The sequence below is a fragment of the Symphalangus syndactylus genome, chromosome 7, assembly GCF_028878055.3.
Source record: "Symphalangus syndactylus isolate Jambi chromosome 7, NHGRI_mSymSyn1-v2.1_pri, whole genome shotgun sequence".
In the NCBI taxonomy this organism is placed as follows: Eukaryota; Metazoa; Chordata; class Mammalia; order Primates; family Hylobatidae; genus Symphalangus; species Symphalangus syndactylus.
The window spans coordinates 72,985,638-72,999,880 of record NC_072429.2 but is presented as its reverse complement, the minus strand read 5'-3'; the positions used below and the strand labels follow the sequence as shown (position 1 = coordinate 72,999,880).

Below are 14,243 nucleotides of genomic sequence, written 5' to 3'. Positions count from 1 at the left end.
TCTTTTTTTTTTTTTCAGAGAAATCTTTTTGCACTTTTGTCCTTTTTCTGAAGAGTCTTTCCTCTTTCTGGAGTAAAAGTCTTGCCAAGATAGCCCTCTTCACCATTTCCTCTTGGCTCCTTACCTTCTCTGTGCTTGGACAGAAAAATGGACATTTGCAAATGTTAGGACACCCTTCCAAGCCTGACTTGTCTCTTGCCCCAACATCCAGAAAGAGCAGCAGCCCGCTGCCTTGGGGAGAGAAAAGGGAAACTTCATTTTCAGTCCATTGATTAAATATGTCAGATTTTCTCTCTTGGAAACAATGGGTAAGGAGAGGAGTATTCTTGGGAGTCTATTTTGAGCTGAACAAAAATAACTGTTTTGATTTAGGAAAAAAAATGTGTTTAGCATTATTATCAGATACAACCAGCACATTTTCACTTGCTTTTCATTCTGAACAGACCTAACTTCCACTATGACATAAATTCGTTGTCCTAGCTTTTGAACATGCCTTCGAACAACTCTTTACTCTGCCTGTAATTATGTTTTCTCCTTCTTCAGTCAGAGAATTCTTAGTATATTTATCCATTCAACAAACGTTTATTTGGAGAAAGCCTGGCTGGATGCATGGGTGAGGGAGTCATGAGGACATCAGAAGGTGGTGCTGAGTTGCAGCAGAGAAGAGTGGACTTTGCTTAGAGAGAAATAACAGTTGTGAGCACAGGGCTAAGGATGTTGCCGGGGAAACATCCCTATTCAAGCTTTGTCAAAGAGGAGTGACCATGGATATATTTATTATTCATCTCCCAGTCACTCTTGTGGTTGGCCGACACTGTTTTGGTGCACCACTCAGATACCCTGCACTGGGCCAATGCACCACCCCCAGCTTCTATGAGTGTTGGCTGCAAAAGGCTTCCAGTAGCTCCCCTTCTCCAAAGAATTGCCCTCAGCTGACAGGAGCAAGCTCTCTGAAAGTTAAGTACCTATGCCCTCAAGGAGAGCCCTGAAGCCTATGACTAACACTATACTGGAATGCAAAAGGCTGGCCCCTTGCTGTTCCCTCTTTTCACACCTTCCTTTTACTCTTCCATCCTCCTAGACCACTTCCAACATTCCCCCACCCTAGGCATCACCTACTGTAGAAAACCATCCTGAAAGTAATTCTCTCCAACCTGGCTAAGTGCCCCTCTCTGCTTGTTTCAATCACTTTGAAATTTCTAATGTCAAAAATACTTCCTGGCTTTTAACGTTTGGCTTCAATAAATATTTGCTGAGTCAGGGAATAAAGGAATGAGTAGACTGCTATGAAAGTGCTCATTTAATATATTTAACAGTTTACCGTGGCCTAACAGCATAAAGCCTCTGTCATCAAATAAGTTGCTTGCCAAAAACTTAAACTTGTTAAAAATGTTTATGTGATGTTTTAATGAAAGAGTATGCTAGGCAGTAAATTAGTTTCATGAGGAAATCTGTGTGAAAGCAACCAACACGCTGGCTGACATATGAGGAACTCAAAAAGTCCTCGTTCAATTAAACAGTGAACTGGAGGGGATTTTCCTTTAAAAAGCCTTCACAATTGTTTTCAAGTAAAATGCTCTCTCCCATCAGACTACTGGAAAAACATGGAACTCCTGTCTATGCCATCAAACAAGATATCACTTTTTTTTTCTTTTCCAGCAGTCTTCTGCTTCCTGGGCCACCACAGTCTTCTATGCTGTTTTTGATTGAAACCATTTTCAGAGAAGAATCAACACCAAAGGTCAGACTTACACAACTTCATTGTCTCTTGAATTATACCTCGTAATATTTCTCTAACTGCAACTCTATTAAGCACCTTCTTTAGCCTACTACTGAACTCCTAGAAAGTAAACTTCAATTCTCATACAGTTGGTAACCTTTGATCATCACTCAGAACTAAAAAACACCTTCTAAGTTCTTTGGAGCCTGAACTGTGGAGATCCAGACTGATTGGAAGTCGCCCTCAAAATGCCCAATTTTCCAGTTTGCCGATTAGGCTTTGCCCCAAGCACTGTTTTTACTGAATTAGCTGAACAAGGAGCTAGGCTGAAAAAGGAAGCTCACCACCACCACAGACTTCCACATCTATAAGCTTCTGACGAAATATTTTTCATCTCCAATGCTCATCTGAGCCACACGAACATGGTTTGATATTTCAACCCAGACTTAGAGATTATCACATTTTTTTCTTTCTCTCATTTCTGGAGGTAGTTATGTTTTATTGCTTTGGACCATCCAAGCCCTTGAACGAATGTTTAGTTTCTGCTTTCCCACAAAGACTTTTGTCCAAAGAGTTCCTGGGTTCTCTAGATGCTTTGTTTCCTTTGGTTTTATGCTTCCCTCATCTCTGCATCTGTCTCCAATCCCCGAGGCCAAATCTTTTGTAATAGATATCTGTTCTAATTTTGAACTGGTCTTTAATTCAAATATGAGTTACTCTTTCTTCCTCGTGCCCATGTTAACAATGACAGGAAGCAGAGCAAGGCAATCAGAAGGCATCAGTGCACCAAAGTCCTCCAAAACCTCAGCACTATGGAAAAGGAGAGCACAATCCTTATGCCATGTTCAACTTAAGCCAAAAATCAACTCAGCCCGTCAGCCAGGCTACATGTCTACTAAGCTTGAGAGATTTCAACTTAAAGGCCCTTTAGATCCTCCACATCCCTAATTGTAATCTTGTTAACATGGAAGAGGTCATTAAGAAAGTAGAGATTTAATCATTTCATTTTTTAAAAATGCTTATGTCATACTTTAATTACATTCAGACACCCTGGAGGATTCCTTAAATATTCAGGCACGTGTAAAACAACCAACACACCAACACACCATTACATGGACAACCACATGTTAAAGGGATAACTGACACAATTATTTGGGTCATATAGAACAAATTCACTTTACTCCTACCTGTCATTATCAATCTCACATCAGAGTGGAATTTGGCACTTTTTAAAAAAAATCCGTGATCTGAATTACTTAAGTAATAGCTTTAATTTTCCCTTAAAAAATCTAAACCAAAAATGGGAAAGTGTTGCCTGAAGATTTTTCAAATAGGCATTAAGTATATTTCATGCTACTGGCATTATTTCTTCTCAGAATGCTTCTACAGTATCCAAATTATTCATATAATGATTTGGGTTTGGTAAAATTTTTATGAGCCCATATTTTCAGATATTCAGCAACACTCATCAGCCATTGGTCACGTGCTTACTAAGTGTCAGTTCCCAATCTAGAATAAATAAAAAAAAGAGGCAAATGTCTTGCTCTCATACAGCTTACAGTAGGGAGTGGGAGAGATTAAACAAATGATGGTATTTATGAATATATGATTATAAACTGTAATGTGTCCTGAAGGAAAGGTATATGATGTCTTGAAAATATAAAACAGCAGAACCTGACTCAACTGAGGATTTTTCTAGATGGCATATGTTCTGAGCTCTGAAAGGTGAACGTGTGTTGGAGACTGTGGGCAGGGTGAGAGCCAAGAAGGGTACAGGCCATGTTAAAGGACATGACAGAGGCCACCATGGCTGCCCAGCCAGGGGAGAGTAGAATATTTTAAGGCTGGAGAATTAAGCAGAAAATAAAACATAAAAACTTTAAAGCCATATTAAGGATTTCTGTTCTTTTTACTAAGAAAAATAGTAAGATATGAAAGGTTTTCTGCTGCCTGTGTTATAATCTGGTCTGCATTTGTAAAAGGTCAGTCTGGCTGCAGTGTAGACAATGTTGTACTGGGGAATGGAGGAGCATGCAGAGTTACATTGTAGGGATGTCCAGGTATGAAATGATGGGGACTTTCACCTTGGCCTGTCAGCAAAATGTGGAAATGTCGGATAACTCAAAAAATACAGAAAGAGATGGATGCAGATGCCAACAATGTCTTTTCTATTACTGGTAGAGAATGGTAGTATTCATGGTATATAGAAGATGAAGCATCTTGTTGCTTAGAGCCTTGAAATTCAATCTTACGTCCTGGAATTTTTGTCCTAGATCTGACTTCAATTTTCCATTCTATATCCTGAGAATATTCTCTATATTCTCAAAGGAATTGGCATAACTTTGCAGGCACCTTGCCTAGGAGCCCTCTTACTTCCATCCACAGAGAAGGTACTACTAGTTATGAGAAAGAAATAGCCCAATCCCTGTACTTTAGCACACTAACGGAAATAAAGTACAAATTTCTGAAAGGAAATTTCCACTCAGCCCTTAGTGGCCAAGCCAGGACCTAGGGGTATAGGAAATGAGGCAAAATCTTTTTTATGACCAGCAGCCTGATTTGAAGATCCTAGGAGGTCACCCCAGGAGAAGTGGCTCTAAAGAGGTATCAAGTGATAATTGCTGGCAGCAAAATGGGAGCAGAACCCAGCATTTGCTGCTCTGCTCTGAGTGAGCCAAGGAGGTGCTGTTCTCCCGGGGCACCCACTTCAACAGCTGCTGTCCAGTGCTGCATTGTAGATAGGGCGTCAGGGAGCTGCTGGAGAAGGTCCTGTTTCAGGTGTCCAGGAAGTGCTAGTGTGGAGGGTGGGGGGAAAAAAGGAGCCTCTTTGGGGCCCCTGTAATTAATGTTATAAGTGATGTTCCCAAATATTCATCTTTGCATTTTGGCTAATTTACCATTTAAAGGCATCCAAGATTGCTGTAGGGTGACTGCTCTTATAATGTATGCATAATAATTACAGATTATTGTTCAAAAATTTTATCAACTTGAAATGCTTGATGTGAGAAAGGCAAATTGGAATCCAAAATCAACTTACATTATTGCAAGAATCTTTAATATTACATTTGTCAATGAAAGGGGAAAAATTATAACAAAATATAAAATATAATTTTAATTGTCAAAGTCTTTAAATGGTTGTAAGAACATTCTTTAACTTTATTAACTATTTGAGTAAACAGTTTCTTGATAATGGCATCTATTGGAATTTTGGACAGATAATCACTGAAATAGAAATTATGTGTAACTCTCTAGAATAGAAACAGAAGCAAGCTCTTCAAAATTTGTTCTTCAAAATTTGTGCTGTTTTATCAAAATCTACATTTTGGTAAAATCTACATTTAAAATTTTACATTTAGTTTTTATAATGATATGTCACCAAACACTACATAAATGTCTTCAAATCTTTTCCATAGCTTGCCTCAGTGTGCTCTACAAATACTATCATTTTTGTGCACTTCATAAAAGGTATTCACGGCTGGGTGCTGTGGTTCGTGCCTGTAATGCCAGCACTTTGAGAGGCTGAGGTGGGAGGATTGCTTGAAGGCAGGAGTTCAAGACAAGCCTGGGCAACATAGCGAGACTCTGTCTCTACAAAATAAAAGTTAAAAAAATTAACCTGGCATGGTGATGTATGCCTGTAGTCCCTGCTATTTAAGAGGCTGAGTCAGGGGGACCACTTGAGCCCAGGAATCTGAGACTGCAGTGAGCTGTGATCACAACACTAAACTCCAACCTGGGCAACAGAGCAAGACCCTGTCTCAAAAAAAAGGTATTCAGGTTCCAGAACAGCAGGTTACAAGAGCCAAAATAATAATAATCAGCACAACTTTTACTCCTGGATCCATATGATTTGTGAATACGGGTTTTCATCCTTTACTGTGCTCATCTGTGCTCTGTCCAACTTTCTATGATCTTCCTCCTTAACTCCTTCACAGCTAAAGCTCAAAAAAGAGAATCACATTTCCTCCTTCCTTTGCATTTCTGGTTGAATTATTTTAGAGATGGAGTGAGAAAACTATACAGAATTCCACGGGCAGGTATGATCAGAAAGAACACACCTCAAAGTATTTAAGTGTTAGGAATACCTAAACAAATACAAATACACAAGTACCATGAGGCCTGGAAATTTTAAGGGAAAATGCCATATTAAAATGACTCTAAAAATCGAAATTTCAGCAGGTCGATCGAATGCATTTACAAGCATTTTTGTCAATGTACAAACACTGCTTATCAATACATGGCAAGTATACAAACTCCGGAAAATTACTCTCTCACAGAATGTTAGGTAGGAGATAGTTGGGAATCTGGATTTAAAAACAACAGCAACTAAGGGAAGAGCCAGTTGTGTACTGAATGATATGAGAACATGATTGTAAGCAAATGCTTCATTTCAATAACAGACTTAGGTTCCACAAAAATTCTCCAGGGTGTTTACAGAAAGTCAATCTAATCAAACCACACTGGTTGCCCAGAAGAAAGATCAAGAATATGCTTGAAGTGAAATCAACCCCCTTGGAACTTTAGGCAAAGTGACATAAGCCCAGAAACTTGGCTGTGGTACCAGTGATGTGGAAAAGAACGATATGCTTTCAATTTGAAGAGAATCACTTGGCCCTTGTGCGGTGCCCTAAAAGCTATACAACAGTTTGTGGCTAATTGTTCCCGGGAAAAAATGGAAAAGAGTTGGACCAAAATCTCCATGATTTCTATCTTTGCCGAAACTAAAACATATAGTAGTTCTCTTGGTAAAACTAAAATATTACCAATTAGTCACAAGCTGGCTCTTTTTGGTCATGCCGTAAATAGCTTTTGGAAAGGTACTACATCCAGGATGCCAAATGTAAAAGGGAATATAACTGCTTGGCTCCACTGCTTCTGAGATGGGTAGGAAAAAGTACCTTTCTAATTTCATGATTAAAAATTTTAGCTTTTTAACTTTGTTCACCTTGGCAACCTTTAACAAGATTTCTCTTTCACTGGCCTAATCAATGTTCAATATCCCTTATATACAGATCATCAAGCCATGTAGCAATTGAGATAAAGACCTAACGTGAAGAATTCTATTCTGAGATCCAGAAGAAATGAATCACAGACCCAGTTTGTTTCTTTTCGCATCTTTGTAATACTGAATACACCCCTGGCCTTCTCAAGTCTTTGGTTACTTGGCATGTTCAGAGTATGCTGACCACAGTCATAGAGAGAAAAAACAAGTTTTATGTTAGTACCTGACTCCGTTGAGAGATGTGCCATTTAAAAGGTCCTAAAAGACCTTTTTAATAATGACTTTGTATTTCTTTTAGAATAAAATTTAAAATTAAAAAACACATTATATCATGATCTTTAAGTCCTGAACAGTTGACATTCCTGCCTATCTGTTCAGTCTCCTTTTGTACTTTTCTCCCCGACACTGTGTACGCTTCAGTGACATGAGTACATCTTCTGTTACACTGACTTCATGTTCTTCTTCTGGCCCCAGGGCCTTGGCACATGTTCCCTCTGTGCAAAATGTCTCCAATTGTCACTCCCACCTAAGGAAATTTCTCTGAGCTTTCAATTTTATTAAACTGACAAATACAAATTATATATATTTATGTGGTACAGCATAATGTTTTAATGTATGTATATATTGTGGAATGGCTAAATCAAGCTAATTAACCTAACAATTACCTACCATTCTTATCTCTTGTGATGAGAACACTAAAATCTACTCTTTTACAAATTTTCAGATATACACTAAGTTGCTGTTAAATATACTTACCATGGTGAACAATAGATCTCTTGAACTTATTCTTCCTGTCTTACTGAAATTTGTGTTCTTTGACCAACATCTCCCCAATACCCTGCCCTCAGTCCGTTATAACCACTACTTTCTGCTACTGGGACCCTTATAAGTGAGATCATGTGGTATTTATCTTTCTGTGCCTGACTCATTTCACTTAAGTTAATGCTCTCCAGGTTCATCCATGTTGTTGCAAATGACAGAATTCTATTTTTAAGTTTTTGAGGAACCTCCCTGCGGTTTTTCATAATGGCTGTACTGTACTAACTTACATTTCCACCAACAGTGTGCCAGGTTTTTCCCCCACATGCTCGCCAATATTTGTTATTGTTTCTCTTTTTAATAATAGCCATTTCTGATAGGTAAGGTGATACCTCATTATGGCTGATGATTAGTGATATTGAGCATTTTTTTCTTTTTTCGTCTTTTTAAAATTTTTTTCTAATTTTTTGAGATAGGGTCTCACTCTGTGGCCTAGGCTGGAGTGCAGTGATGAGATCTTGTCTCACTGCAACCTTCACCTCCCAGGTACAAGCGATTATCATGCCTCAGCCTCCCAAGTAGCAGGGACTACAGGCACATGCCACCACGCTCAGCTAATTTTTGTATTTTTAGTAAAAACAGGGTTTTGCCGTGTTGGCCAGGCTGGTCTGGAACTCCTGAGCTCAAGCTATCCACCTGCTTCAGCCTCTCAAAATGCTGGGATTACAGGCGTGAGCCACCACACCCAGCCAGCATTTTTTTTCATATACATGTTGACCATTTATATACCCGTTGTTTCATTTACCTTTTAGAAAATGTCTGTTCAGAATCTTTGCCCATTCTTTAAATGGATTATTTATTTTCTTGCCTTTAAGTTATCTGAGTTCTTCATATATTTTGGATATCAGACCCTTATTATACACATAGCTTGCAAATATTTCTTCCCATTCCGTAGGTCATCTCTTCACTCTGTTGATTGCTTTCCTTGCTGTGCAGGTGCTTTTTGGATTGATATAATCCCATTTGTCTCTTTCTGCTTTTGCTGCCTGTACTCTTGGGGTCATACCCCAAAAAAAAATAATTACCCAGACCAGTGTCAAAGAGCTTTTAACCTATGTTTTCTTTTAGCAATTGTATAGTTACAGGCCTTATATTTGAGTCTCTAATCCATTCTGAGTTGGTTTTTGTGCATGGTGTAAGATAAGGATCTAGTTTCATTCTTCTGCATGTGGGTATACAGTTTTTCCAAAACTATTTACTGAAAAGATTGTCCTTTCCCCATTGCGTGGTCTTGGCAGCCCTGTTAAAAATCTGAGCTCTCCATTCTGTTCCGGTGGTGATATGGTTTGGCTCTGTGTCCCCACACAAATCTCACCTTGAATTGTAATCCCCACATGTCAAGCGTGGGACCAGGTGGACACAATTGAATCATTGGGGCTGTTTCCCCCATGCTGTTAATGAGTGAGTGTCACAAGATCTGATGGTCCCATAAGCATCTGGCATTTCCCCTGCTTGCACTCACTCTGTCCTGCTGCCCTGTGAAGAGGGCGCCTGCTTCTCCTTTGCCTTCTGCCATTATTGAAATTTTCCTGAGGCCTCCCAAGCAATGCGGAAATGTGAGTCTATTAAACCTCTTTCCTTTATAAATTACCCAGTCTCAGGTATTTTTTCATAGCAGTGTGAGAACGGACTAATATAGTAAATTGGTACCACAGAGAGTGGAGTGCTGCTATAAAGATATGTGAAGATGTGGAAGCAACTTTAGAACTGGGTAACAGGCACAGATTGGAACAGTTTGGAGGACTCAGAAGAAGACAGGAAAATGTGGGAAAGTTTGGAACTTCCTAGAGACTTGGAGGGCTCAGATGACAGGAAGATGTGGGAAGATCTGGACCTTCCTAGAGACTTGTTGAATGGCTTTGACCAAAATGCTGATAGCAATATGGACAATGAAGTCCAGGCTGAGGTGGTCACAGATGGAGATGAGGAACTTTTTGGCAACTGGAGTAAAGGTCACCCTTGCTATGCAAAGAGACTGGTGGCATTTTGCCTCTGCCGTAGAGATCTGTGGAACTTTGAGCCTGAAACAGAGCTAGCATGTAGCATATCCTCAGAAACATTTGCTAAATGAAACCTAGTCTATAGGAGGAGGACTCACTCTTGACCATTAGATTTAGCCATGCAGAGGTCAGATCAAGAGTAAACAGAGCAAGAACAGTTTTGGTGCTGTGATGGGTCAAAAGCCTGAGTCAGGTAGGTTTAAGACAGAGTAGGAGAGAAAGAATCAGAGAAAACAAGTCTATCTACAGCCTGTAATGTATGTTTACTTCCTTCATTTACAATGAAAGCTCACCACATATCCACAGTGCCTGGTATACAATTGCTGTCAGATTATATTTTTATATGAATGAAATGAAAACCAAAAACAGGGATGCAAAATAGAATACTGCAATTATATAAACATAAAGTCCTCAGAGTATAGGGACAGTAATACTTAAAAAGAAAGGAAGGTGAGACATGGTATTAAGCATAAAATTTAACAGACATGATAAATAATTGTATACATAAAATATAGAAGAATTAAAACATTTGCATTTCTCTGATGGCCAGTGATGATGAGCATTTACATGAAAAAAATGCTCATCATCACTGGCCATCAAAGAAATGCAAATCAAAAGCACAATGAGATACCATCTCACACCAGTTAGAATGGCGATCATTAAAAAGTCAGGAAACAACAGGTGCTGGAGAGCATGTGGAGAAATAGGAACACTTTTACACTGTTGGTGGGACTGTAAACTAGTTCAACCATTGTGGAAGTCAGTGTGGCGATTCCTCAGGGATCTAGAACTAGAAATACCATTTGCCCCGGTCATCCCATTACTGGGTATATACCCAAAGGACTATAAATCATGCTGCTATAAAGACACATGCACACGTATGTTTACTGCGGCACTATTCACAATAGCAAAGACTTGGAACCAACCCAAATGTCCATCAATGATAGACTGGATTAAGAAAATGTGGCACATATACACCATGGAATACTATGCAACCATAAAAAGGATGAGTTCATGTCCTTTGTAGGGACATGGATGAAGCTGGAAACCATCATTCTGAGCAAACTATTGCAAGGACAGAAAACCAAACACCACATGTTCTCACTCATAGGTGGGAATTGAACAATGAGAACACTTGGACACAGGGTGGGGAACATCACACACCAGGGCCTGTTGTGGGGTGGGGGGAGTGGGGAGGGATAGTATTAGGAGATATACCTAATGTTAGATGACGAGTTAATGGGTGCAGCACACCAACATGGCACATGTATACATATGTAACAAACCTGCACATGTACCCTAGAACTTAAAGGATAATTTCAAAAAAAAAAAAAAGAAGAAGAGAACACAGACAATGGAGTTGCCAGTCACACTGAGAAGCTGAAATGAGGAGCCAGTTATCAGGGAAAATGTAAATTATATTTTGAAATATTGAGTTTGAAGAGTGGATACAGTAAAGTGAGATGAAAGAACACTGGACTAAAAGGAACATGGGCTGGATTCTGTACCTACCTCTGCCAGTCCTCTGTTTCCCTCATCTGCAAGATGGGGATGAGGCACAGCGGACTCAGCTTCTGGCTGCAATAATCTTTGATTCTATGAAAGAATCTCACATGTGAAGATGAGCTACTCTCAGGATGACATTAGAGCTAGAGTTGTGAAAGTAGGTGTAATTACCAGGATGGTGATAGCTGAAGTTCAGAGAATATTTGAGTTTGGAGGGAAAAGTAGAAGATAGTGGATTGAGCCCCGTGTGTCATTAACTGGCTCCATAGGGAGGTACAACCCACACAGCTGGCTTCCTTACCTCTTTTCTCTGACCTATTCACTTGGCTGGTGCTGTCAATGAAGTAGGCTAAAGAGCAGCTGTTCTAAGGAGGAAGCGTGGGAGAGACAGCAAATCATTAAAGAAAATAAGAGACTAGGAAGATGGTTAATTCACCTAAAGCAAAGTCAAATTAAAATTGGTTCTTCCCTTGATGCTTTGAGCTATAGAGGAATTCTGAAACCTTCTTAAGAGGAACTTAAAAAGAAAATTCAGGGATATTTTGTCTCATGGGAAAAAATTGCATTCAATCTAGTGAAAAAAAAAAGATGAAATTGTCTTTTCTGTGTCATCCCTAGTGGTAACAGTGTCAAAAATATTCAGCCACCCTGTATCAGAGCAAAAAGTTGGTCTGAAAAATTCCTATTGTTAAAATATGCTAGATTAAAAGAAGTGGCATATATTTTTTAAATTGAGAAGAAAGGAAAGGAAAGAAAAGAAAAGAAATAGGAATCAGAATAGAAATAAAGAAAAGAAATACAAGTAAAGGAAAATATTATAAGAGGAAAGCAATGTAAAGAAAAACTACCCAACGATTAGAAGACAATTTGCCTTTGAGAAGTTCAAGTTATAAAAGAATTTAATAGGCATATGAATTCAAGAAAAACTAGAATCCAAATGTATGATTTTTTAAAGAATGAGACAATAAATTGAGAATTTAAAAGCACCATTATAGATCAAATAGATCAATTATAAAAGCAAGGACCAGGATAGCCACTGTCAAAAATCAAATCACTGTCTTAGAGTAACAAGTAGAAGATAATGATTCTGAATGCAGAGAAAAAAGACAAAAAGATCAAAATAAATAGAGGAAATATTTTTAACATATATTTTAAATGGCATAAAAGGCCAACAAAGATTATCTGACTCTATAATTTGTTTTTAAAATACTGAACCTAGTAGGTGGATCAGAGAAAGGATTCAATAATATTCAACTCTTAGAAGTTACTGTTGCTGCTGTTTCCAAGCCAAAGGAGAAGAAACTATAGAAATAATTTAAAATGTTAGGTAACTGAGTAAAATCACAACATTTAAATCATCTGAACAACTATTTGAATCCTCTATGTTACTTTGAGGAAGATGTGAAATCATTTATTACGATTTCTCAAATTACAGGAAAAAGTCCCTGATAAAGATTCAGAAAACTAAATATATAAAACTACTGTCTCCATCAATTAAATTCATGTAAATATCTAAAATTCAATGCATAACCAAAATACACCTAATTCATGGCCAGTAGCTTCTGACTAGATCTGACCATCGTATTTTAAAAAAAAAACCTCAAAACCAGATCAACAAATCCTGATAACAGCTTAAAAATTGAATCCCTGCAGGCCAGGCATGGCGGCTTATGCCGGTAATCTCAGCACTTTGGGAGGCGGAGGCGGGTGGATCACGTGAGGTCTGAAGTTCAAAACCAGCTTGGCCAACATGGCGAAACCCCATTCCTACTAAAAAATACAAAAATTAGCCGGGCATGGTGGTGGGTGCCTGTAATCCCAGCTACTTTGGAGGCTGAGGCAGGGAGAATTGCTTGAACCCGGGAGGCGGAAGTCGCAGTGAGCCAAGATCATGCCACTGCACCCCAGCCTTGGCGACACAGCGCGATTCTGTCTTGGAGGAAAAAAAAATGAATCCCTGCCATCAAGCCTCTTAGGCTATTTATCTCCATCCCATTCAGTTTGGTGCCTCATGCAGATGAGAGAAACACAGTCATTGTCACTGGCCTAAAACACATGGACTCTCTTTGCAAATGGTGTAGCTATTCTGATTTCAAAATCATGAATATCAAGAATATTATAATTGATCATCATTGTATGCCTTACCCTTCTTGAATACTAAACTCAGATTGTCTACAATATTGTGTGATGTTCATATAGTACCAGTCACTTCAAAGTGCTAAAAGTATATTTTGAGAGCAAGAAGAAACACACTTGCTATATTTGTAGTTGCCGGTCTCCAATTCTTTCAGCCTCAACCCAGAGATTTCTGTCTAAGCATTTTAGCCCTCATAACTGAACCTCTACCCACAAAACTGTAGCCGTGGCCTCTCTCATCAGCAACGCTCTCCCTTTTCTCCCTTTAGTGAGGTTTCACTGTCTGATTCAAACAGCTGTTTGTCCATTATCATATTTGTCTTCCCACACAGTGCAGCTGCACTCAAAGATCTTTCCCACCTTCCACTCCAGTTCTGGATCCTTTTCTTGGCTCTCCACTTGCTCCAAAGCTGCCACCTTTGTCTCTGGATCATGGGATCTCTCAGGAACTGCAGAAAAACATTTTTGTTTAATAGATACGTATTAGATTATTTTTCCTGCTGCTTTTTCACATGAAGAAAAAAATAACTAAAATGTATTAAAAGCAATATGTTTTTACAGCATAAAATGACTTCTTAGACTTAAGTAAAACTAGTAGTTTAGTTATTCAGACAAATGGTCATTTTCCAGACTTTCTAAAGATAAAGATGATTAGAAGGATACTCCCTCTTTTCTTCTATGGCTAGCCAAATCATAACTCATGCTTCAACTGCATTTTGGTTTTCTAGATTACATGTATTTAAATTACCTAGTAATGACCGTGACCTCTATCCAAGCAGAAAGCAAGCAGGGGAGAAGATTTAGCTGCCCAACTACAGTTATTCTCTCAACCCAAGCTAAGGTATGTCAGTTCTCTATTAAAATCTCAGAGTGAGCTTAGATAGAAATGGTGCAGCTACAGACACTAATAAGTGAAGATATGAGAAATGCTGAAATAGATACCTCTAAACATGCCTGCAGGACAGTTCTCTGAATGAAAGTGGACCAACTCTGAATGGAAGTGGACCAACCCAATTCTCTCCACTTTCTCACTTGTAATTCTCAAGGATACCTGTAGAAT

The 14,243-nt window shown here is 38.8% G+C and overlaps 1 long non-coding RNA gene across 1 annotated transcript in view; it reads right to left on the bottom strand.

Moving 5' to 3' along the window:
- LOC134737121 (uncharacterized) overlaps nt 1-13,656 on the bottom strand; it is a 33,348-nt gene extending 19,692 nt beyond the window's left edge. The window contains exon 1 of the long non-coding RNA XR_010121712.1: nt 13,544-13,656. This is a non-coding gene — a long non-coding RNA (uncharacterized lncRNA). The remainder of the gene's footprint in view (nt 1-13,543) is intronic.
- Nucleotides 13,657-14,243: the final 587 nt, after the last annotated feature.